The sequence below is a fragment of the Stigmatopora argus genome, chromosome 17 (assembly GCF_051989625.1).
Source record: "Stigmatopora argus isolate UIUO_Sarg chromosome 17, RoL_Sarg_1.0, whole genome shotgun sequence".
Classification (NCBI taxonomy): Eukaryota; Metazoa; Chordata; class Actinopteri; order Syngnathiformes; family Syngnathidae; genus Stigmatopora; species Stigmatopora argus.
Window position 1 is genome coordinate 11910150 of NC_135403.1, and position 25601 is coordinate 11935750.

Below are 25601 nucleotides of genomic sequence, written 5' to 3' on the forward strand. Positions count from 1 at the left end.
ATGCAGCACATTCGGTACGTTGTCATTTGGGGATTTCGAAGCCCCAGTTCTCGTCTTAAGAGTGATAAGAGCACGATTCGTTGACGTGATGTAACCCCATGTGTGTGCAGACGGCAAAATGTTTGCAAACAAATTGGCTACATTGCGTTACCGATCGATCGCTCTTTTGTTTAAAAAGAAATCATTCCATTGTGTTTCAGTCCCTCAACGAGCACAGACTGCTGGGAAACATCAAGAATGTGGCCAAAACGACCAGAAAGGGGCATCTTGTCGACGCCATAACAAAGTGAGTCATTTTTAAATATACTACTTCCGATTTTCTCTATCCGTGTAATATTTAAACGTCAGCGTTCAGTATTCAAGGCTTTGCGCAATTGGCTCGTTTTTCATAATGATACATTCAACTTTTGAATGAAAACACTAACTAGCTTGGTGTTTTTTTTTAATAGCAAAAACCTGTGGATTAGTCACCCACACAAATGTCATTAGTGGACGTGTAAGGAATAAACAGTAATCCCTCGATTATCGCGGTTAATGTAGACCAGACATGGCTGTGATAAATGAAAAACTGTAAAGTAGGGTCACCCCTATTGAATTTAATTTAAAAAAAAAATACTATAGTGGCATGTGTAGGAGTAGCTTCTGCTTGAGTTTCACATCTTTCTGAACTTACAAATAATAATCAAACATAGGCATTGTCATCATACCCAGATAACTGCGTATGACCTAATTGGTACAAAAAAAATCTGCCATGTAGTGGAACTGTGCACTCAAATAGATTATATACTTTTACCCCGTTAACTTTCTTAAAGACCTCAGGGCTTGGACCGTTTCATTTTTAGTCAAAACTTAAGTGACATTTATTCAACAATAGTGCAGGTGTCATTTTTGACTCCTTTAAACTTTTTTTTCCTCAGTGTAAGAGAAAAAAGGAAGCGTTTTGGATATTTTTTTTAAAAGAATTAATGGATTTGAAATAATTGACTGAAAAACTCAAGGCAGAAGTAGGATTTATTTTCATGTCATTTGTACCTTGTGGGCCCCTGTCCAGTGTGTTTTCTATCTTTCCCACCACATCAAGATCCTGATTATTTGTTTGTGGAGGAAAACCTGAAAAATAGACTGGATAGGGGCCTTTAAAGACTCAGATTATTTTTTTTAGTCTCTGCAGCAGACAAAGAAAACCAGACCATCAGGAGTATGTCTAATATTGCCTACCCTTTTGATGTTTTATAGGAAAAAAAAGCTAAATGTAGGAGGTTTTTTTTAGTTAAATTAGGCCCTAGTCTGTATTTCTTTTTATGTAACTTGACCCCTTTTTGTTTTCCAGTTCCACCAAGGGGGGACAAGGTTTCCTGCCCATGTACAGATAGGCTGACGCACCCCTTCATTTCTCGGTGCTGGGTGTTACGTGAGAACCTATCTCCAAACGTTTTCAAAATAAAAGGTGAGACCTTGTGAATGGTTTTTTACTTAACTTTATGTATTGACCCCTTTTTTTTGTTTTCCAGAATTTTACAAGGGGGACAAGGTTTCCTGCCTATGTATATAGGCAGGAAACCTTGTCCCCCTTGTAGAATTCTGGAAAACAAAAAAAAGGGGGTCAATACACAGTTAAGTAAAAAACCATTTGCAAGGTCTCACCTTTTATTTTGAAAAAGTTTGGAGATAGGTTCTCGCGTAACACCCAGCACCGAGAAATGAGGGGGTGCGTCAGCCTATCTCCAAACTTTCAAAATAAAAGGTGAGACCTTGCGAATGGTTTTTTACTTAACTTTGTGTATTGACCCCTTTTTTTTTGTTTTCCAGAATTCCACAAGGGGGGCAAGGTTTCCTGCCTATGTACAGATAGTCTGAGGCACCCCCCATTTCTCGGTGCTGGTGGTTACGCGAGAACCTATCTCCAAAGTAAAAGGTAAGACCTTGCGAATGGTTTTCTACTTAACTTTGTGTATTGACCCCCTTTTTTTTGTTTTCCAGAATTCCACAAGGGGGGACAAGGTTCCCTGCCTATGTACAGATAGTCTGAGGCACCCCCCATTTCTCGGTGCTGGTGGTTACGCGAGAACCTATCTCCAAAGTTTTTCAAAATAAAAGGTAAGACCTTGCGAATGGTTTTTTACTTAACTTTGTGTATTGACCCCTTTTTTTTTCTTCCAGAATTTCACCTGGTGCCAAGGGGAGTGTCTTCGTCCATTTGAAAATGGATGAAGGCAACCCTGATTTTTCAAAATGCTGGATGGCCTGCGCGAACCTATCAGTGGAGTCCTTCAAAATAAAAGATCTTGCAAAGTATATGGCTGTTATGGCAGAATTTATCTCCAAACTTTCAAAATAAAAGTTTTTAAATGTATGCATGTGTTTGTCTTTATCTAACAAAAAATGCAATTAACAATCCAAGTTAAAAAATTTATTTACAGGTAAACATTTCAATTCTAACATACTAAGTTGTCATTACATTGAAGTGTTGATTGGTGTAGCCAGTCTTTTCTCTGCTTTGTCCACCTGTAAACATAAGACAAGACATTTTAGTTAAAGGTTCACAAAACAATTTTACACTTACAATTATTTTTGTAAAATACACTTAGAATATAAAATTAGAAAACACTTAGAAAATAAAATTAGAAGAAAAAATAAAATTGGGGGAATAAACACTTAGAAAATAAAATTAGGAAAAAACATTTGAAAAAAAAGCTGGGGGGAAAAACACTTAGAAAATAAAATGGGAATAAACACTTGGGGAAAAAAAACAGGGTATATACACTTAGAAAATAAAAATTGGAAAAAAAAGCTGGGGGGAAAACACTTAGAAAATAAAATGGGAATAAACACTTGGGGAAAAAAAACAGGGTATATACACTTAGAAAATAAAAATTGGAAAAAAAAGCTGGGGGGAAAACACTTAGAAAATAAAATTAGGAGAAAATAAAATTTGAAAAAAAATAGCTGGGGGGAAAACACTTAGAAAATAAAATTAGGAGAAAATAAAATTAGAAAAAAAAGCTGGGGGGGCAAACACTTAGAAAAGAAATGGGGAAAAAACTGTATATACACTTAGAAAATAAAATTTGAAAAAAAAAGCTGGGGGGAAAACATTTAGAAAATAAAACGGGGTATATACACTTAGGAAAAAAATGAGGGGAATAAACACGTAGAAAATAAAATTAAGGAATAAATACTTAGAACTCCTGATCTAACATTAACTGAGATCCTTCTCACCTTAAAGATTGAGTCAAAGAGCTGTGGAAATAAATGGCCAGTGAAACATCACCATGATGAGATTTAGGCTTTTATTTCATTTGGATTTTCAGAAGTACAGAGACTTCAAGTGGGCAACTTGCGAGGAAGATCTCCCAGGCCTGTTGAATGCAAAAAAAAATAGCAAAAGTTAGAATATATAGAATGGAGATTCAACTTTGGTAGTTTTACCTGGCCCAGTCTCCTCTTCTCTTCTATAACCTCAATAGTGCTCTAGGCATGCTAGAAGAGCTGCATCTTGGTGCTAAACAGGGAAAATTTGCACACAAAAAAACATAAGTTAGCATATATAGAGCATGGAGATTGGAGATTTTTGGGGGGGGGGGGGGGGCGATTAGTTTTATCTTGATGCTAAACAGGGAAAACTTAATTTAACCAAGGTATTTGGGGGTTGCCAAACAATTACGGGATAGAGAAATCTTACAAGAAATTTAATAAACGATCAAGATAAAAAATGGAAATTAGTTAGCGAGTGCCAAGTGCTATTCTTCCTTTTCCAGACAAGGTGATTAAATATACAGACTGACGTTAACAGCTAGGACAAGGGTGTCAAACTCGGGTTGGTTCGCGGGTCGCAATAACGTCAACTCGATTTCACGTGGGCCGGACCATTTTTGAAATAATATTTTTTCTATTTAAATTGGATTAAAAATAACTATCAAAAGCCCTAAATATTCAGTTTTTATAGATCTAAAAAAAAGTTTGTTTGAGCTTTTTTCTTCATGAGGGAAAATATCTTATAATAATTTGTTTTTCATTTCAAAAGGAAACAAAATATTTTTGGGAACATGTTGAATATTAGAGTGGAAAACAGAATTTTTAAAATATATTTATTTTTAGATTTTACTAAATGCCTTTTGAACTAAAAACACAAAAAGGAAAAAAATGAATTAAAAACTACAATTATTGATTTAAAAAGGGGAAATGAGGAAATATAATATACAAGTATAGTCTTCATTTGAATTTAATCCTAACAGAAAGTCGGCACTCATGATTTACTTTCTCGGGCCGCACAAAATGACGCGGCGGGCCAGATTTGGCCCCCGGGCCGCCGCTTTGACACCAGTGAGCTAGGAGAAAGTTGGCTTAATAGTTTTGTATACGGCGATTAAATATACAGACAGACGTTAGCATCCAGGAGAAAGTTGGCTTAACAGTTTTGTAGAAGTGATTTTTTTTGTAAAAACAACAATTACAAATCGGCAACGGGTGTTAAACACTCGCAATGAAAACTATAATTACATACAGGAACTAAATCGTGCCTTTGGATGTCTAGAGTGAGCATTTACCCAGCAAACCGTCGGTTGATGACTCGGCGTTGCTTGATTAAATTTAAAGTCTTGCCACACGACTCAATAATGGAGAGAAAACGGACAACATACTTTTGAAGTCAAATCGTGACGCTAACGCTAATGTTAACTAGTAACATACGGCACACAGACGGCGAGGAAAAGCAGCGCAAACTTAAATTGTCGACGGTGTGCTAAACCTGCCATTAAACTAAGATATTTGTTGGCGTTTTGGGCTCAATTGATTGCTAAAAAATCTCCCGATAGCGTGATAAAAACGCATTTAGGCCAGTGAATTGGGATAGGAATAGTAATAATAAGGAATAGTCCTTACCGTTGGCGTCCTCGTCGATCGACAGCATGGGAAAGGCTGGCAAAAGGAACGGTCACTGCGCATGCGCTTAATTAACTCGGCTACGTCTACAATAGGCGTGGTGCACCATCAGGGCCTGCAGGGCCCCCTGTTGGTCTAAAATAGTATCTGAAACACAGACTGATGTTTATTATATTTTGTCCATGAATATTTATGATGACCATGTATAGTGAGTCTTTTTTCTTGCAAAAATGACCATGTAGAGTAAGGCTTTTTTTCTTGCAAAAATGACCATGTAGAGTAAGGCTTTTTTTCTTGCAAAAATGACCATGTATATATAGTAAGGCATTTTCTTGCAAAAATGACCATGTATAGTAAGGCTTTTTAATTTGTAAAAAATGACCACGTATAGTAAGGCTTTTTTTCTTGCAAAAATGACCATGTATAGTAAGGCCTTTTTCTTGCAAAAATGACCATGTAGAGTAAGGCTTTTTTGTTTCAAAAATGACCATGTATAGTAAGGCTTTTTTTCTTGCAAAAATGACCATGTAGAGTAAGGCTTTTTTGTTTCAAAAATGACCATGTATAGTATACATGGTCATTTTTGAAACAAAAAAGGCCTGTATAGTATACATGGTCATTTTTGCAAGAAAAAAGCCGTACTATACATGGTCATTTTTGCAACAAAAAAGCCGTACTATACATGGTCATTTTTGCAACACAAAAAGCCTTACTAAACATGGTCATTTTTGCAAGAAAAAAAGGCTTAATATACATGGTCATTTTTGCAAGAAAAAAGCCTTACTATACATGGTCATTTTTCCCCCCAAAAAGCCTTACTATACATTGTCGTTTTTTAAAGGAAAAAAAGCCCTACTATACTGTCGTTTTTTAAAGAAAAAAAAGCCTTACTATACATGGTCATTTTTAAGAAAAAAGGCTTATAATATATGCATGGTCATTTTTAAGAAAAAAGTCTTATAATATATACATGGTCATTTTTAAGAAAAAAGGCTTATAATATATACATGGTCATTATTTTAAATAAAAAAGGCTTACTATTCATGGTCGATTTTTAATTAAAAATTCCCGAACCAGGTATTGAACATTTATGTCTTTGTCTAGAGAGCCATGGTTCTCCAAATGTACGTAGTTAGCATAAAACACTCGATCTGGTATCGCTCACGCAGAATAAATCGCTAACCCTCTCCGGGGGCGGAGCTTTTACCAAAGGTCAATTCCCCAGATAAGTCAGCGCCTCGGATCAGAACGTCTGCGGCATAAATAAACAGCTCACGCGAAGCAAATATTTTGGCGGCGGCGGCGGCGGCGTCAATCACCGGCCAGCATGAAAGCCGCATAACTTTATATGTAAATGAAAACATGAAGGAAGCGGGTCGCAGACGGCTCGTCGGTCGGCCGGCCGGCGCTTTTGTTCTCCATTAAACTTCCTGTTTCGCAAGCGTTTGCCAATTTGATGGAGCGCCAGCCGGTGAGCTAGCGTGCTAATCGGCGAACCCGTCTCTCGGATTTGACTCGACCGAGCTCTCGTTTCGCTCTAAAAGCGGAATTTTGCAGAGAACGCCGTCTGTTCAGAAGTGGCGGCGGGCGGACGGCGATGAGTCACGGGACTCGGTCTCGCCGCCGCGCCAAGCCTTTGAAGCGATCCCCAAAACGTCTGGAACGCGGACCGCGTTGCGGTTGGGGACGAGAGCTGCGTATTAGCGCGAAAGAAAGTGAAGGGAGATCCAAGCGCGCCGCCGCTAACGTATTGAGGCCTCCTCATATTCCAAGGTCGAACGAAGCGCTGGGGAGATTCAAAGATTTAGACCCAAAAAGCCTTACAATCGTGCAGGATTTTTCCTAAATAATCCTCCTGGATTAAGAACAACGATACGTGATGTTGCGGAGGATCACGAGAGCACGTTTGCCACGACGCCACACAAAAAAGACGGAAAAATCTGCCAGACGAGAACGGAGGAAAACAATAGAAAATGTATTGGCTTGCTAAAAATGGAGCCAACGATAACATCCTCCACACTGAACAAAAATGTGGATTCCTTTCTGCTATTTAGTAGCTAGTTAGGAAGGAGAGTGCTAATGTGTTAGCCGAGATGAAATTGGCTTTTAAAGTAACGCACATAATGAAGGGTATAAAATACGATTACATTCTGATTAAATTTTGAAGCGCAAGCTAATTAATAAAATAAATAAAAAATACACTTACTTGGTCAGTAGTAGTGGTGGTCTAACTTTTACAAAAAACTGGAATCCAACCACCAAATCCAACACACCTGAAAGACAGCAAGCAATAAAATATTGAATAATTTATTACATAAACTACAAGTCGCATGATTAATTCAGCTCATAACGCAAATGGATTACCGTATTTTCCGGACTATAAGTCGCACCAGCCAAATAATTCACAACGAAGAGGGGAAAAAAAAAGTATAAATAAGTCGCACTGGAGTATAAGTTGCATTTTTAGGGAAGGCATTTTTTTTTTATTTGACCAGAAACCAAGATTAAACATATGTTAAAATAACAATGGTAAAATGGGGAACAATGGGCTAAATAGGCACCTGTAAATGTAATATTTACAGTTTTTGGATTAAAAAAAACCCTTAGTCATACTTGAGTATCAGTCGGAGTATGAACAAAATGCTACTTATAGTCCAGAAAATACGGTAGTTTGATTAGGATAGAAATTCCAAGACTTGCAATAGACTGTAAAACGACTAAAAAGCTGGCGGTCTATGACGAGGACTTTTCTCATCATCTTTCACTTGTGGAGTTATGAAAAGAAATGCGGTGTTAGAAAAGAGAAAAAAAAATGCAACATGTGCTCTTTTACTAGCCTCCTTCGCCCCATAAAGGTAATTGATGGCATGTTTGGTGCCGGAGTGCGAACAGACGGACAACTGCTGGGACACCCCTGGCGTCTTGTCAATGGACGGACGGAGAAGCCACCGTGATATAGCGCCGCCGAAACCCCGCCCCCCCCTCGCCCGTCTCCCTCCGCGCTAAAGAAATATTTGTCCAATCTGTCCAAGCAAACTCCCCCCTTCCGACGGGACGGAGGACCCCGACTTTCCCATCGGCGTTCTGTGGAATTGAAAAAGAGGAGCAAGGCATGGATTATAAAACAGTCAAGGCCATAAAAAATGCAATATTAAAATAAATGTGCCTTTTCGAGTGAGAAGATTGGTCTCCTTAACTCTTTCTTCCCGCGGGGATGCCAATCGGAAATCGGGTCATTTTCAAGAGAATCGGAATTGGGTAAAAAAAACATTGTTTTTGTTCGATTGGATTGGACGCCTCTGAAAAATCAATGCATATTGATATTACCAGATACTCGAGTGAAAAATATGTCAAGCCAAGACTCGTTTTCGAGTCTCCACGGAGGTCCGCCTTAGACATTAAACTCTGAGCGGAGCGCAGGTCGTTTGCCGGAAAATATCGGGGACGCGCTGGGTTCCCACAAGAAAAAAAAATACGCGGAGGAGAAACAAAGCCAGATGATTCCTCAAGTCGGGGAGAGGGGGGGGGGGGGCTTGGGGGGCTTTGAAGTTTTACGGCGAAGAGGTCGAGGCCCGGACTCTGCTGGGTTTGTGTTGGACGCCGCGCTATGAACCTACCGCGTGGCCCATTAACGGGTGATCGGGTTCGCCCGTGGCGTTTGGACGGAGCTCGTCCGTATGGAGGTTTTTTTTTTGTTTTTTTTTTTTTTTTGGACTCTATTCAGTCGCCTTGAATCGGATGCCTGCTGAGGTTCGCGCGTCTCCCCGAACACGAAGCCGCACTTGAGGTCGTCGCCGTCGGGACTGAGCAAACACGCGCCTTTTGGACGCCCCGGCAACCGTTTGGACTGGAAAATGTCTCTTAGGCTTGGGGAGAGGGGACTTCCGACCTCGGGGGAGGAAAGCTGGCTGACAAAAGGGAAACAAACGCACGGAGGAACCTTTTAAGGGACGCTAACATCGCTTCCTGAATGATGCGTTTATGGGGGGGATAAAAAAGGTCAACTCTGAACTCCTAAAAAAATACATTCAAACGTTTGTGCTACACAAGAAAGTACTTTAAAATATATATTGTAAACTCATCTATGGATACAGTTGAAAGCACAATGGCGACAGTTTTAATGTGAACAAACCAGGCTCTCTGCCATTGCACTGAATTTCTTTGTATTTTTGTTGATTTGTGAAAAGCAGATTTCAGTTAAGTATTGTTAATCAATGTCTTAGAAGCGCACATGATACTCATCATTTGGAGATCTTGGGGATTTCACATTTGTATTTTTTATCCTCCAGAAACTTAGTGGGCTGCCGGTTTTCTGAAGGAAAAAACCCTTATAAATATCATATAGTAAAAATGCTTAAAGTCAAAAAAATGCACGAAATTATACAATTGAAAAGTTTTGTCCGTAAAAATGGTACAAATGATATCTAACAGTTTAAAAACCGACATTCCAACTCTTTTCTAAGCTCGCCATTCTTTGCAGAGGATAAAGAATACATGACTGAGCACTTTTCCTCCAGCCCCAATAAATCCCACCAAAACATTTTAAATTACAGCTACGTATCAATGAAAAAAATCATATTTGTTAAATGTCCATCATTTCTAGGCCTTTCCTACACAAGCTCCGCCCACCGGCGACATTTTCCCTCGGTGCCTAAGAGTCTAAACCCACTCGCAGTTGAGCTCTCGCGCCAGGTGACGGCGGTTCGTATATCACCAGCGTACGGGCCGCCGCGACAGTTGCCGACAGGTGCCGTGGCCCGAAAGGTCAAAGTTCGCCCAACGTCGCCGTGGCAACACGGGTCGGGGAAAACGTCGCCCGCGTACCCACGCGCCATCTGTTGCCGTGCATCATGGGACTTGTAGTGTTGTCACAGAAGACACGGGAACAGATGGACTGCGCGCCTCGATTGAGAAGCCTCGTGAGACCCGTACAAAAGCCATCAATTTCAATAGGGGAAAGTTAGACGGATGGACGGACTCCCCTGGTTTTTCCAACCCCAGCTGGCGAGCAGATGGGAGGACCGGTGGGCTAAAATGGGGAGAAAGGGAATCAGGTAACCCACGGGAATCCGCATATCTGCCAACGCGCGGAAAAATGCTGAAACGCGTGAAAGACACATCATGGAATCATGAATGTTTTATGCAAAGGAAATAAATTATACGCCATGTCAAAAGTACATTACCTTGGAAAAAAAAAAAAATCGCTCAAGTTACTCACAGCGTCTGAACATTATTTATTAGGACTCGGCGATATGCATAGTAACATTTTTGTGCCAATAGCGGAATCAATACGGCTACAATTTCTAAGACCAAATTTCATAGCCAACCTCACAATAGACATTTTTTTTTTTAAATCTTCTAACTTTCCCAGACGCAATTTCAAGCAACCCAGTAAAAAATGAAAATAATTCAAGACTAACTAGAGGAAATCCACTGACAACAAATTAATCAAGTGTGAATATAAGACTTTTTAAGACCCAATTAACTCACCGACTGACGTCCAATCGAATGATTGCTGGCGGCCCAAAAAGTCAAAATGCATTGGAATGAATGGCATTGAAACATAATGGCTTCCATTTTTAACCAATTTAGTTGAATTTTCCTTTCCTATCAAGCGCCCCCCTCCGGCGTCCATCTTTGACGACCTCCCGTTACGCATTTACGGCGGCGTAAAGGATTACGACTCGTCACCTAACTTCCTCACTTCCTGATTCTCTGTCTAAGTTTACAACCTAAATAAAACTATTTGAGTGTAGCTTCACTCGGTGGCGTCTTTGAGCAAAGCCTCGTTAGCCGTAAACAAGGCTAGCACTGTTGTCTAACTTTTTATTGTGGCTTCCTAGCAAGGAAATTTTCGCTGTTAGAAAATGACTTGTTTTTTTTTGATAGCCGTCAAAGGACTCCAATGTTTTATGTCTGTCTGAAAAGGAATAGTTTTTCGCTTGTGCGCTAATTAGCTAAAACTGCTAGCTAGCAATGAATGGATAAATTCCCCGTCCCCTTTTGTTGCTTTAAATAAAAAGCAAAATACGTTTCACCTTTAAAAATGTCAATAAAAATGAATAAAAAAAATAAACAGAATATTGGCTAGCAAAAATGGGAAAATCAAAGCATATTTACTGTTTTTCCCTTTTTAGAAGAAAAACTGAAGATATCTAAAATACCATACAATAAGAAAAAACTACTGTGTTTTTAATTTTTAAAACTGGAAAACGGAAAGTTAAAATAAATCATTTATAAATAGGTCGTTCGCAATGTCTTGGGACAATTCCACGATCAAAAATAGTTAGCTATTGGCTAATCCGTTGTTTTTTGATGCATCGTCGCAGTCGTAGTAGTTCTGTAAAGTTAGCATAACAGTAGCACGTATGGAAAGATCCATAATCAAAAAAATGGCTTTGTCAGGGATGTCTTAATGATACTTTAGCATCTGGAAACATTTTGTCGAGAGTACTCGTGTTTAAGTGCTAAAAACCTTGCATTCCATCGTCAACGTTTATTTTTGTAAGGTGAATTCGAGCAGTCGGGTCCATTCTTTTGCCAGTCCGTCGCTCCTAATTTTAGAAGACAAAGAGCTAGCTAACGTAGCCTGTCGCCGCATTTTGTTTTTTGTTTTTTTTCACAACTTTATGGAGGTTTTCCGGCATTCCTCTCTGGATTTCTTCCCTTTGGCCGCATGCTTTTTTGCCTTTGATGGTCGTTTCCAAAAAATCTGAGCGGGGAAACTCCGGGTTTCCGCTGGCAAATGGCGAGATGTTGCCAGGCTATTGCGTTGCGTGCCGTCGGCCAATCCTTCCACCGTGTTAACGACTCGCTGCTTTGACTGGATCGCATTTACGGGAAAGTGATTAGAAATACGGGCTGAGAAAAACGGGCCAGTCTGCGCTGGGTTCTCGGACTCCTCTTTACTTTTCCCGGACTCTTTGAAGGACCGAGACGGTCCCGAGTCCCCCCGTGTGGGTGCTTGTCTGGCTTTTCACAAGCGGTTCGGGGAGCGCTCTTCGTTTACGAGTCATTTCCTTAAGAAAACACGGCGTCCGGATGAGCCTTCATCTAAGGACGCCTATTTGGGGGAGTCCAATTACGGAGGAAGGCCGGCGACGACAAAGGCAACTTGTTAGGAGCGATCGATTGAGGTGGCTAATTGAAAAAGACGGCTTTTTATTGCTGTTGTCGGGTCGTAAATCAACAGCAAATTCATGCTTGTCAGATATGCTATTCAAGTGACTAGATGAGTGCCTTTGAGATACGGTTGACCTTTTTTGAGACTATTTTAAGCAAATATTCTTTCATTCATACATTCTCCGCTAATGCCAACAAGGTTGCGTGGGGTCCAATTTAGAGTGTTCAACCAGCTAGCCTAGCATGCATGTTTTGGTGATGTAGGAGGAAAATATATATATATTTTTTAAATTGAAAGGAAGACAAGTAAATATTCTCTAGTTATATATATATTGATATTTATTTAATTTAATTCTGTTTCGCCCCTAATCAATCAAAAGATTTTATTAAAATGAGAAAAGGCTCTGATAAGCCACACAAAACGGGCCTTGAAATAGCTAACCTCTTTTGACCTAGCTAACATTGAAATAGCTAGCCTAGCTAAAGAGTAAATATTCTCCAGTTATATATATTTATTTACTTTAATTTAGTTTTGCCCCTAATCTTTCATTGAGAAGTAAAAACATTTTATTTTATTTAGAAAAGGCTCTGATAAGCCACGCAAAACGGGCCTTGAAATAGCTAGCCTCTTTTGACCTAGCTAACATTGAAATAGCTAGACTAGCTAACATTTAGACGATTGTGTTATTCCGCCATTTTGTACTAGTTAGCGAATTCCATGGTTGCAACATCTCTTGGGGAAAGTTTGGCGAGCGCAAGACCTCCAATTTTGCCCGTCTGAGTCGCCAGGTGGGTTCGATTTCCATCGCGCCTGAGATTTATTGGTTCTGTGTCATACCACGGGGTCCAAATAAATACGGCAACGGTCTGCGCGAGAATATTCTCAACTGGGCCAAGTTTTATTGGACGGCAAAAGCTCAATGTTTGCAGTGATTCATCGTAACATAAAAAGCCCTCGCCAGGTGTTGTCGGATTCGGCCGACGTGGATTACAGGGTGGCGGCGAAGGGCTATCGCGGAAAAAAACACGTCCGTCTATTGTTTTGGTCCGGGTGAATCCAGATGTCACTTTTTTATAGACGGAGCCTCGTAAAAACTGAAGGGAAAATGTTCATTTGACATGACAACACAACAATTGTCATCTCCTAAACAGTCACGGCTATTTATTTGTTCTTTTGTCGGAACAGCTGTTATTAAGTTCTATTACGGGGGTGTCGTAGTCATGCATGTTATCGTTAGGGTCGCAATTACAGGGTCTTTATGGAAGGCAATTGGCTAATAACTTCAAATTTCAAAAAAATCTCGTCCGACTGTTTTATTTGATTTGCGTTATTTACATAGACAAAAATTCAAGGCGCAAGTTGTCAGATTTTTTAAAAAAGATAATCACTTATTGGACGAGGTTGAAGTCATCATTTTACGAGAATTAAGTAAGACATTCAGCATTAAAATTGTCATTTTAAGAGATTAAAATCAGATTTTTGACGACGTAGCCATACAAAACGACAAGTTTCAAGTTGTTATGTTACTTGACATTAGGTGAAGTGCTAGTAGTATTAAAATAAAAAGCGACAATGTGGCCCACGGCAACGATAAATAGAAAAGCCTGACTTGAAAAAGGTTTCTCTTCCCCCCCCCCAAAAAAATCACATGATGGCTTGAGTTATTAGGTTAGCTCGGGTTACCTGGCTCTTCTGGACCTCGAGATTAAGGAAGTGCAACCTGAACCAAGAACGCCAGAAGCGCCGCTTCTTGTTTTTTTTTTAAAAACGAAAACGAGCACGAGATTGAACCCCCAACCGGAATTCCAAAGCCAAGCGAGAAAAACAAATCAATTAGCTGGACGTGTGACCGAACGCTAACGACTTCCTCGTGCTTCCTTGAACGGACGCTCGGCCTTCCTTGACACGTCTCGGCTAAAACGACAGCTCAATGCTGCGGGAGATCGGTTGGAAGAACTACCATCTGCTCGCCTGCCGGATCTCCCTCGACTCGTTTTTCAAACTGTCTTTCGCCGAGGAAGACGGACGACCCCGTCGAGATACTTTTAATCGGACGTCCCTTGGGTAACAAGAAGCGTGCTTCGGCGTGAGGTTGGCGTCAGAAATGCATTCTCCGTGCGCCCTTTTAAAAAAACTTATGGAAATGAGGCCTGTCAAATTGGATTGGACATCAAGCGGCATCAATGACGTGTTCACTCGATGCCAGACTTCATAGTTAAAATGGGTTGATGTCTAAAATTGACACGATTTAAGGGCTACAAGGAACAAAATAATCCAAGTCTATAACAAAATTATCTAAGTCTATTGCTAATAATACTTTGTTAAATATTTTTAGATACATTTGTTTAGAAAGAGTAAGAAAACATAGAAATTTTACATAGATTTCCTGCATTGGTTTCAACACATGGGCAAAGTGTCTAGCTCATCTGAAGTAAAAGATGAGAAGTGCAACAGAATGTAGGCTAGATTCAAGTTTCTTGTTTGGGCCATATCTAATGCTATTTTTTCATTTGCTACGGGGCAATAAAAACTGGGCCGTAGTTCGGACACCCCTGTCTTAGAATAATAATATGACGGTTGTTCGTCTTTTTTTGCTACTTAGCAATAAGTAAACCTGTCACACAAGCAGAGAAATATGAATATTTGTGTTATACCATACCTGCCAACCTCTGCCGATAACTGCCCTTATAAATGATTATGATTCCCCTTACAAACCCCCCAAAAACCTTACAAACACCGTACGTCGTACGGTGTTTGTAAGGTTTTTGGGGGGTTTGTAAGGGGAATCATAATCATTTATAAGGGCAGTTATCGGCAGAGGTTGACAGGTATGACAAGCTAAAACCAAAAACATGACTGAGAAAGAGCTGCAATGCCAAAATTTAAATGAAGTCACAGATGTACACGGGTGCTAACTCGCCACACAATCAAGTTAAAAAGTGCAAAAAGAATGTAGGCTGAACTAAAGCTTCTTGTTCGGGGCATTAATGATACGTAAGACAGTCAGTATCTCACAATATCTTGAGACGTGAAGTATTTCGGGACAAGGTACAAGCAAAAAAAAATGTCTGTCAGGACCTGATCCCAGAGCAGGTCTCGACTCGTAAGGCCACGGCAAGACCGCGTGTGGGTTTGGAGCGCCACCAAGATCGCAGCCGCTTGGCATTCCCCAGACTGCTTTGACAACGGCGAGCCACCGGCGGTTGGCGCTCGGCGTTTGGCTCTGAAAAAACCAAGGTCGGTCTGTGGATTTACGGCGGCCAGATTGTGGGGACAACTAGCCACCTTGTTCTTAAAAAGAAAGGGTCAAAGGGCAACTACTACATCTATCGCACGGCAATATCCAAGTTCAGAAGTTAAAGACGGGCGCTCCCGAGAATGACGGTATTGTGAGCAAAAACAAAACGGGCCTCTTTCCTCTTTGCCACGGATTCCTCGGGGCGAATTAAAAATGTGGGCCTGTCGGACTTTAATGGAGCGCGACGGGAAATTTACGAGCCAATACGACGATTCCGCTGATTAACGTCCGCGTTCTGTCGCCGCAGAACAAGTGGGCCCTATTTTTTGAGCGCTTATATCTTATTTAGGCGCTAGCGCAACAGCTGGACCGCGTGTTGGCGGATAAAGATTCGTCTTTAAAACCGTAACCCCTGCGGGAGCAATAATTTTTTTTCTTGGACTCTTCTCTGCTTTGGAACTTTGAAAATAATATATTATTTTTGAACCGAAAGGCATTTTTTATTCGTCTGCTTCTTATTCTGCGGGGCCTCGCTCAAACCTGGGGCTAATGCTAGCAAGTGCTGCAATTCGTGCCAAGCTTTTTGTATGGTATTTTATTTCTAAATGCATTTAACATTTCAAAATGTAAAGTTAAATTCACTTTTTACTTGTAAAACTTACACTGTGGCCCGACTTATTTTTTTCCTGCGTATTTGTTGGCTGCTGCGACTTACAGTCCAAAAATATACGGTAAACCCTGGTGCTAATGCTAGCTAGTGCTAACGCAACGGTGTCAAACTCGGGTTGGTTCGCGGGCCACATTAACGTGAATGCCATTTCATGTGGGCCGGACCATTTAAGATCTAATTTCTAGATTTTTATTTTATTTTTCTAAATTGGATTAAAAGAACTGGATCAAAAGCCCTAAATAGTCCGTTTTTATAGATCTAAAGCAATGTTTATTTGAGCTTTTTTTTCTTAGTACTGTAAAATGTCTTTTAATAATGTTTTTTATTTCAAATGGAAACAAAATATTTAAGTGGAAAACGGAAAATATTTGTATATTTATTTTTACATTTTACTAAATGCTTTTTGAACTAAAAACACAAAAGAAAGAAAAATTGGATTAAAAAATTGCAGTGATTGATTTTAAAAGGGGGAAAATCAGGATATGTAATGTACATTTATTATCATTTGAATTTGATCCCAAAATAGAAACTCATGATTTACATTCTCGGGCCGCACAAAATGATGCAGCGGGCCAGATTTGCCCCCCGGGCCGCCACTTTGACACCTGTGTGCTAACATTTTGTATGCAATTTTTTTCCTAAATACAATTACCAATTCAAAATGTAAATTGAAATTTCCTTTTAGCCCGACTTATTTTTTTCCTGCGTATTCATTGGCTAGTTACAGTCCAAAATATAAATATACGCTAATCGCTACGAACATCCAGCATTTTTTTTCCCTAGCCTTGTTTTCACAGTCTCTATCATGTTGTTAAGTTGTTGACCGAGGCTATCCGGGCATGTCTGACCGATCCCCATTCCTCCGGCAGGAATGCGAGGCGCTGAAATTCTCATTTTGTCTGCGCGTCTTAAGCACCCTCCATTGCACCTGGGGACTTCTTTCTTCCCCGAGAGAGAACAGTAGGTATTGAGGGATGAGCCATGGCCAATTTAGCTGCCAGATGATGGAGACGGATTTGATTTTTTTTCAAAAGCAAGGGAAAATTCTTGTATTCCCAGTACGAGGCTAACAAAAGTGGGCCCTGGTTTCAAAGCGCTCGCATTTTCGACAACAGATATTGCGGGTTTGTACAAAAGCTGCTGGTCCGCTAGCCACGCCGCCAAGTCTGTTTCTGTTTCTGGTGGTCATGGTTTTTTAAGATGAGAGAAAGCAAATGTGACGTAAAAATAACACATTTGCTTTGGAAATGGACCCTTGTGTGGGCCACGTGTTCCCACTTAGATTCGGGCACTTGCGCGTTTTTATCTTCTCGAATCTGCAACCGGTTTAACGCGGAAGCGTAGATAGAATAACGCAATTTGCCCAACTATGTCCAATCATTTAGAAGAAATAGGAACACTAGATATTGTTCCAAAACAATCCTTTTGTTGTCTGTAGATTATCAACAGATGATTGTCGCAAATTTTTTTTATTGACTCGTCGGAACCAGATTCATGAAATGTGTTATTATTATCATAAATCTAGTACATGTGGAAATATTACAAGATGAAAACAAGCAAGAAAAGCTCTTGAAATTCAGTTTTCCGAACAACACGGCCAACTTTTTGTCTACTTTGAATGTTTGTAGTTAGTTTCGCTTTTGCTAAATTGGTAAATTATTTTTTGTTAGTGGGCCAGTACATTATAAAATCGGCAAAAAATATTTTTACAACAAAATGTCCATCTTTCAGCCCTTTCTCAGTCTTTTTCGATGATTTTAGTTAGTTTAACAATTAACAAATGGCTCTACCAAATTTCCTGTCAGTGCCACAATTTTAACCCCCTCATCTGCCACCCAATCAATTCCCATGCGTCGCCACCCTTTAAAATCCGTCCATTTTCCTCCCTGACCTTACCCCCTCCACCTAAATCATATTTTCTTCCATCTGTCAAAGTGTATATTCCTGCAACGATTTGACGGGGCCATAATTCTCCACCATTACAAGAGAATCTGCCCGCCGTTATCGGCGCGCCATCTCCACCTCGGGGGTGGGAGCGCCGGGCTGGCGGATCGGCGTATCTTTGCTACGACAAGTACTTTGCTGGCTTTGCCTTGGGGCTTTTCTTCGCACACAACCAGGAGCTGATATCCGATCACCTTCTCCCATCCAGCAGATGGCCAGAGCAAACTTGCCAGTAACGATCGGTATGCGTCAGGGAGGGTGAAGCCCAGATTTCCCGTCGGACAGAAAAAATACGGCTCTACCGTACTTCCAAAATGACTCCTTGATCGCCCTCCCACTGTTCATTGGCTGCCATCCCTCCCGGTTCATACAAATGGGGCTTCCACAGACGTCAACGATAGTCAAAGTAACGCACGACGAAGTATGTTCTGATGTTTTGATCGTCGCCACGGCAACCCGAGCACGCTTCCATTCCAAGACTCAATCATTTGAATATATCGCCTCCGCGGGGATGAGGAATGCCACGCGGGGGGAGGGGCCGGGGTCTTAAAACTGCCGTCCGGATGAAAAGAAGCCATAAACTTGACCGCCACTTAAGGAGATTGCGGCACAAGCCACTGCGGTTTTCCTCCACTGAAAGGGGCTTAAATCCGAGGCCGCATCCCATGCGTCATGGGCGTCTAATCCCCGACCTCGGTGACCCTTCCGAGACGGTTCAAAGGTCATCCGACCTTTGTGTCGACTCTCGACGACACACGATACAGTCAGAGTCGGGCTAGCGGAGAGGAACAGCGTGACGTTTTAGAATACAGCTGTTTCCTATGAAACGGGAATTATTACCGCGAGGCCACTTCACGGATGACGCTTTAGCGCCAACTGTGGTGGTCTCGAGTGCTATCAACAATTCTAGCTAAAATCAAAAGGTTCCAACGGTAGCTTTTACACAATGGCATCTTTCAATGTAGTATATTAGCATTAAGTTAGCGGGCGTTCGAATAAGCAAATGTATTTTCGTATTTACCTCACCTGTAAAAGTAATTAAGAAGTTAAGCTAGTCAGTTAGCATCGGCGCATATGGACTTGAAATGTTTTCAATCTGCACGACGTCATATTTGCTAGCAGAGCTTTTCTCATACAAATTGTGGTGAAACTTGTTGCCAGTTTCACACAAGAACGAATAATTTGATCTGGCAATAATTCCAAGTCAACATGTTGCGCCGTTAAGAAATCCCGCCCGAGTATCCCGCTAGCAGGATGAAGTCATTAAACCGTGCCGTCAGGCCAAGGCGCGATTCCGTAGAGAGCGCGCCGTCGTAAATTTCCTCCCGCCTCAAAATCAGACATTTTTGACATTTCTTCCCCTCGGCCACGTTCAACAAGGTCGGAAAGTCAAAGCGACTAAAGAGCCAGCGGATTGCGTATTAATAGAGATTAGCATATTGGCGAACGAACACAAAACGCGACAGTCCGACTCCTATCGATAAAGTCCACGGCGGTGATGTTTACGGAAAGGAAGTAGGGCAGCAAGCGAAAGGGGGCAAGCGGGGAGAAGATATTAAACAAAACATCAAACCCAGTTTGTGTTGGCCAGGTGAAACGGAGGCGCTCGGGTTTCATTTCGGAGCTTTCATATCCGAAAAAGAAGCTCCTGATGCTTCATATCCTGTTCTCGCCCGGGTCCAGATGGCCAAAGTCTGTTTCGGGTGGGTCCGTAAAGGAATAACTGAAAAGGCCGGCGCCATTTTTTCCCCGACAGAAATTTACTCCAATAGATCAAATCAGATAGCGCTCTCTTTAATCTAACGAGAAGCCGCAAACGCTTTTAAATGACCCGGTTGCTTATTACTTATTATTACGTTTTTATAAGTCATGCTAATCAAGATTCAGAGGAGACTCAAATTTTTCACTTCAATCTAGTTAGTCATATTGTGTACTAAAATACAAAATATGACTGCTTTTGCCAATGCCTGTTATCTTAATGCTAACATACAACACACCCCTTGACATATTCGCAATACATATTCACCTAAAAATGTCCCAGGAACAATCATAGACAAAAAATATACTATTTTTACACTGAGAAAAACAAGTTACATTAACAAACTATAGCTAATTGCAATTGTAGACTTCCCAGGCCTGCTAGCTTAATGCTAACATACAACACAACCCTTCACATGCTTGCAAGAGCAGATAAAAATACCTCAGAAACATTCATAGATAGAAAATATGCTATATTTTACACTGCGAAAAACAAGTTACATTAACAAACTATAGCTAATTGCAATTGTAGACTTCCCAGGCCTGCTAGCTTAATGCTAACATACAACACAACCCTTCACATGCTTGCAATAGCAGATAAAAATACCTCAGAAACATTCATAGATAGAAAATATGCTATATTTTACACTGCAAAAAACAAGTTACATTAACAAACTATAGCTAATTGTAATTGTAGACTTCCCAGGCCTGCTAGCTTAATGCTAATATACAACACAACCCTTCACATGCTTGCAATAGCAGATAAAAATACCTTAGATACATTCATAGATACAAAATGTTACTTTTTACGCTGAGAAAACCAATTATTGCTAGTATTGCTAATTATAACCGTTTTTGGGGGGCTAGATTTCCCAGTGCTAATCTGTAGTCTTTTCAACGGCTTTCTTTCAAGGCTGTACTATCCCACTAAAGCTCCTTGTGCGCTACTATTCTGGAAAGTAGTTTGCCCTCCGTCGCCCCCTCGGGATTTTTTTTCTTCTTCTTTTTTTTCGCCTTCGTCATTGCGGCTGAGACGTTGCCCCGCGAGGGATGATAAGCCCTTACTCACAGGATATTCGGAATTCCTTGACAGATTGTTTTTGCCAGAGTCCCCTCGGTCCTCGGCAGCTTATTTGTTCAAACAAGGCCGGCTTGAAGAGAGAGGAAAATATGATAGCTTCAGTTTTCTGCAGCTCTTTTTTTTTCTCGGTCTCAGGCTTTTACAGCCACTTAGAGAACCACAAAGCGTAGACAAAAAAAATAAAAAATTCACCGCCATGCATATTCACAGGTCCTTTTGTCTTTTGTCTTTCTTTGACTCGGCTGCCGTTGGGCGGCTAACTCCATTCTCACCAATGAAAAGAAATGATATGCTTAATTGGATTATGGGGGGGGGGTCCTCAAATGGGTGCTCACCCACCCACACAGTACATTTTATCCACTTGTGTCACCACCTAACAAAAAGAAAAATGGCCATAGGCGGTCTACTGTCCATGTTTAAATGTTTTTTTTTATCAGGGCTGAGCAATGATAGTACATTTTAATCGTGATTAATAGCATGAGATTCTTGCAATCGATCCGAATGTCCTACACAGAAACAAATAATAAATTATAAGTTATACTCATAACCCAAATCTCGTTATTATCAGCTACATAGACGGCGGGCCCTCAGTAAATACAATTATAATGAACTTGTATTGCTAATGATAGCGATATAATATAAAGATGTAGTACAATTGGCACATTGAGTGATGCTAGGTTTTGCTAGCTCTGATATTGTTATTGTTTAGAAAAAAGGTTAACAGTACTGAAACAAAGTTGAAAGGGGGTCAAATTTTGAGTCAACAAATTTAACTTACCATTTAAAAGGTGCTATGAAATGCTAACCATGTCAAAACAGGACTGATCATTCAATCTTTTCTCAATATGAACTTGATCAAACGAGTTAGAAATACTTTTCGTCAGACTATCAGTTAAGTCGCCTCAAAATCTTAGGTTAGCATGACTACTAGCTTCATTTTTTTACAGTTTCCAGGCGTAGATTTTATGTTACTGTACAACAACAAAGTAACGTAAGTAAGTATTTGTGGTCTGGATGCAACCCAAACTTGTAAACTTAAAGGTACAGAATATCTCACATACTTGTGGTCATGAAGTACAGGTTCCAAAACGATATGTTATAAGCGCAGGTGTGGCAACTTGGCTCAAGTTAATAGAGCGCAAAGGTATCCGAAAGTCAAGCTGGCATGGCAGGAATTTGCACCTGTTCCAGATACTTTTTTCAGACTTTAATCAAACAGTTTCTACATTTTGGTCCGGGCAAATGTCGTACGTCGATTTCCTCGAGCCGATCAAACAGACGCGGCGAGTAAAATCATCTTTAAAATGCGTCACCAGTCGAATAGTCTTCGGTATTTGCGGTGCGACTCTTTGGCCCGTCTACTTCGCAGTTCATCTATTTCTTCTGAGATCTTTTTAAAGTGGTCGAAAATTGCGAAGCGCCGCTACCGCAGATTCCACGTTAACGCTAGTCTGTCTTGGCCGCTTCTTCTCCTCTGCTGATTGCATTTAGTCGGAATATCACGCAAGTTGTGTGGCCTCCAAGACTCTTCATTAGGCCCCGACGGATCATCTAACTGCTAAATCAACACGGCGCAATCCGATATTTTCCTTCGCCGGCGGCCAAGAGAAAAAAACCCGCTTGGAAAGGAGATGAATGAGCGGCCTGGCTACCTGACGCAAATCCTCATTCCGCCGCTTTCACGGGATTATGGGGGGCCGTACTTCCCAGGAGCTTTTCGCCTTTTCGACCGGACGGGATTAAGCCGAGTCGCGCTTCCAGAAAACCTGGAGTTTGACGGATGGGAGACGGGAAGAAAGCGGAGGTTATGATAACAATTAGCGCTCTTTGAACGGAGCGCAGAAATGGAAAATGGAAAGCAAGACTCATTGAAAAGATTGCTTGGAGAACAACCAGACTGACCGGAGTCTTTGCTGCTCGATAAATTATTTGCCGGGCGCCCTTGTTGCTTGATTGAATGTCCCGATATTTCAGGGACTCGCTTATCTTTGCAATCTTTTCCACTCTCATTTACGTCTTGTCAGATCAAAGTCATTAGCTGGTACGTAAATTCAACTGGAGTGACGAGCGGAATTTGCTGGGATGCTATTTTTTTGTTGGTGTTCCTCGGTGGCCAATATCCGTCATTTGAGCAAACTCGCGGGCCAAAAAATAAACATTTGCTTAAAGGAAAATAAGCGGTTCTGCTCTTTTTTACGTAGACTAGTTTTTAAAGACTAAGTATGTTTTTTTCAAAGGTCATTATCACAAAATACTGATTTTAGCTAGAAAATGAGTCTTGAATTAATTTGGCTTTTTTTTAAGGTTAAGTCTTAACTCATTAGCTGTTTTCCCTGTTTAATTTTTGTTTATTTTTTTGCAGGTCCTGGTTGAAAATTAATAGGGGCGAATGGTTACGTATTTGAATGAAGCATTTTCGTCAAATTTCAGAGGAATTTTCCATTTTTGCCAAAAGAATTAGCTACTAAGTTCTTGATTGGTCGATTAATGACAGCAGAATAAATTGCTCTCGCCCATAACCAGATAAAAAATGAGTTGTTTTTTTATCCTTCGCTCTACGACTACTCAGTATACATCTGTCGTATTCAATCCAAAGAAATAAGCTTATCCGTCCTTCAATGTAACGGGTTCAGCAAAGGTTCAACAACAAGGAGAAAAAAAAACTGCAACATTCTTGGAGCTTTCCAAGAGAAAGACAAACAACAGGCAACATTACAAGACAATCCACTTGGCTTTTGGGAACGCTAAACAGGTGCAAACACTTGGACCGACCGCCAGACTACATTTCTCATTGGGCGAAACAATGACTGGATCGAAAAAAAGCGCCTCCACATTCTCGCAAATAACAACAAGCACCCGTCGAGACCATCCGCCAGAAATACTTAACGCTGACTCGCCGAAGACAGAGCTCGCATTCACTGGATTTTCTTCGCGTCTGCGCTAAGGAATGTAGCATTCCCGATAAATGGCGCTTGCTTGCCCGCGGCGTCGCAATTGCTACGCTTCTGCCTCGGTGACGGACCACCCGGAGGGCGCCATCTTTGAATTTCAGCCTTCAAACTGGTAGGAGAGAAGCTGAGAACTGATAACGTGAGAACCCCGTCCCGGGACTCGTTGAAAAGGATGTCAAGTGATACGGGAGCGCCCGAGGCTTGTCACGAAAATGGCTGAGAACTGATGCCGTAACTCTTTGCGACAGGGGTGTCGAACTCGGCATTGTCCAGGCCTAAATCGTACGTACCTATTATACATTTTGGGAGGGAAAGTTTACGTCTGGCAACCGAGGACTGCCACGATACACTAATTACATTTCTAGGGTTACAAATAAAGGATTAAACACTTCTATTTTGTTTTAAAGTATTAGAAAATCAGACACATTCTTCCATGACCTTGGGTCGAACAAAGAAAGTGCATAGTTCGCGAGAACTTGGGTTCCAGGTGACTTGCTCACGATGACCTTAGGGGTCAAACAAATCGTATTTAGTACCTAGTTAGCAAAAAACATGGAATCAATTTACCTGACAGGCCAGATCTGGCCCCCGGACCTCACGTTTGACACCCGCACCCTAACAATATGCTATTCTAATGCAGGATATTAAAGTTATGGGCTTATTATCATTGCAAAATGTGTTAAATGTACTTAGCGATGCCTTCGCTAGCTAATGTTTTGACACGTGTTGCACGAGCCAGCGGGATCTATTTTATTTCCTTGACCTTGGCGCCCCCGCCGTGCCTACTGTATTCCCGCGCCCCGTCTTTTCCCCCCGTCCCATTCACGATTAACTGTGCGTGTCCTCTGCCGGCCCCCCGCCGCCTCCCGCTTTACACCCCTAGCTCGGCCGCGCTCCGCCGGCAGGAAGCGGACATGACACCGATTGGCCTCCCGTCTTTGTGGGAGCTGCTGGCGATCAGCGGGACACCCCCCAAGTCAACTCGGCCTCTTTTATACGGGGACGTCGGAGGAACGGAGCGTCGGGATATGCTTTATGACGACTCCGGGGTCCGGCGTTTTGGGTTTGCGTTCCGGTGGGCGCCCCGAGCTTAGAAGAAGGAAGCCGTTCCGTCTCTTTGACACGGCCATTGAGGTCGTTGAGCGGCGGAGAATAGGCTTGGTGAAGCGAGTGCGACCCCCAATTGAGCGCAGACATTGGCCTTTCTTTGCAGCTGCGGACCGGCCAGAGGCGTCCACTTGACTACAGCCCGGTCACACTCGCGTCTTTCACCTACAATTTAGCGCTCGCTACCAATTTCAGTCCCTTTTAAAGACCTTACTTCTTTATCGGGACCTGGTCTTTGGTATACAGGGTCCGATCTGCCCCGCCCACCTCTCTCTAGATTTTTTTTTCTACCTAACTCAATTGATATTTTCCAAATTTAAATGACGAGAATATTTATAGTGTTACGAATCAAAAAAATAGATTTGACAAATACCTAATGAACTGAAGCATTGTTTATATTATTTTTTAATGAAAGCAATATGAAGTTTTTTTTTAACTTGATCTACCAAAGATTTGATTGATTATTATTATTAATTTAATTTATTTTTTTTAAATTATTATCCCAACTTCAATACAAAATGAAATTGTTTTTTATTCATTTTATATCCTCATTAATTCATGGAAATGCGCAATCCTGTAATCAATTTACTAAACTGTCAAAACTAATCTCAATTTAAATGTATTTAATTTAATCCGATTTCCTCAGAGTACGTGTCGAGGTTATTAGTAAAAAATGGTATAAAAAAACGGATATTAAGAACACCTATAAGGCATGTTGTTTTGTTATTTCCGTGTCTTTTTTTATTTTTTATCTGGCGCTTCCACTTACTACTGTGACTCCTACGAGGATATTGGATTAAAGCAAACAAATCCCATTTTGGCCCGCTAATGCGTGAAACTTGGTCCAG

At 41.1% G+C, this 25601-nt stretch overlaps 1 long non-coding RNA gene across 2 annotated transcripts; it reads right to left on the reverse strand.

The window, feature by feature from the left end:
• Positions 1 to 2395: 2395 nt before the first annotated feature.
• LOC144091945 (uncharacterized) lies at positions 2396 to 7159 on the reverse strand. Of its 2 annotated transcripts, XR_013305936.1 has the most exons (5): positions 7088 to 7159; positions 4882 to 5028; positions 3430 to 3502; positions 3220 to 3359; positions 2396 to 2505 (listed from the first exon to the last, which is right to left on the reverse strand). It is a non-coding gene; the product is annotated as an uncharacterized LOC144091945 (long non-coding RNA). The 2 variants fall into 2 exon arrangements; XR_013305935.1 differs by lacking the exon at positions 7088 to 7159 and having other exon boundaries at positions 4882 to 5235.
• Positions 7160 to 25601: the final 18442 nt, after the last annotated feature.